General features: G+C 41.9%; 1 protein-coding gene across 1 annotated transcript in view; it reads left to right on the top strand.

Moving 5' to 3' along the window:
- Atf7ip2 (activating transcription factor 7 interacting protein 2) overlaps positions 1–994 on the top strand; it is a 30,162-nt gene that overhangs the window by 22,777 nt on the left and 6,391 nt on the right. The gene's annotated exons all lie outside the window — the stretch shown is intronic.

The raw sequence follows: 994 nt of genomic DNA, 5'->3' as shown, positions 1-994 counted from the left end.
CATGTAAAATAACTCAGATAAATTTTCCAAAAGCCACAGAAATGAAACACATTTCTTGTGTGGCACATTAAGAAATTTCATTTTTTTTTTTTTTTTTTTTTTGGGTCCGGTCATGGGGCCTGAACTCTGGGCCTGGGTACTGTCCCTCAGCTCTTCAGCTCAAGGCTAGCGCTCTACCACTTAAGCCAACAACGCTACTTCCGGCCTTTTTTTTTTTTGCTTATGGATGCTGAGGAATTGAACCCAGGGCCTCAAGCATGCAAGGCAAGCACTTTACCACTGAGCCACCTTTCCAGCCCCGTGAAGACTTTTTTTTAAAATAGCACTGTATACCCTTGTTTGAGACATCAAGATACTAAGTTTGAGTCCCACCTAAAAAATGAGAAAAGAAAAAAACCAGCCTTATAAGGATTGGAAGAATGGCTCACTTGGTAGAATGCTAACCAATGAACGAAAGTGTCAGATATGGAAATCAAGTCTCCATCTCAGACCTATTTAAAAAAAAAAGAAGAGAAAAGAGACAGCAAGAATGAGGGAATATAGAATGCAGTAAAGTGGAAGAAAGGAAGGTCCATGAGACTTCATATCCAATTAGCTAGGAAAAAGCCAGACAGGAATTGTGGCTCAAATGGTAGAGTATCAGGCATAAGCATGCTGAGCAAGCACAAAGCTTTGAGTTCAAACCTCAGTATCAGCTAAAAATTAAAAGATTCATAAAGGAGTTAAGAACCCAGTACCTATGTCTCAGGCCTGTAATCCTAGCTACACAGCTACACAGGAGGCTGAGATCTGAGTTTTGAAGCCAGCCTGGGCAGGAAAGTGGCAAAAAAAAAAAAACAAACCAGAACTGGAGCTGTGGCTCAAGTGGTATGGAGCATTCACCTTGAGCAAAAAAGCTCAGGGACAACACCTAGTCCCTGAGTTTAAGCCCTAGGGACAACACCTAGTCCCTGAGTTTAAGCCCTAGGGACAACACCTAGTCCCTGAGTTTAAG

Source organism: Dipodomys ordii, unplaced genomic scaffold (genome assembly GCF_000151885.1).
Source record: "Dipodomys ordii isolate 6190 unplaced genomic scaffold, Dord_2.0 Scaffold14, whole genome shotgun sequence".
In the NCBI taxonomy this organism is placed as follows: domain Eukaryota; kingdom Metazoa; phylum Chordata; class Mammalia; order Rodentia; family Heteromyidae; genus Dipodomys; species Dipodomys ordii.
The sequence above is the reverse complement of the archived record's forward strand: the minus strand, read 5'-3'. Positions and strand labels throughout refer to the sequence as shown.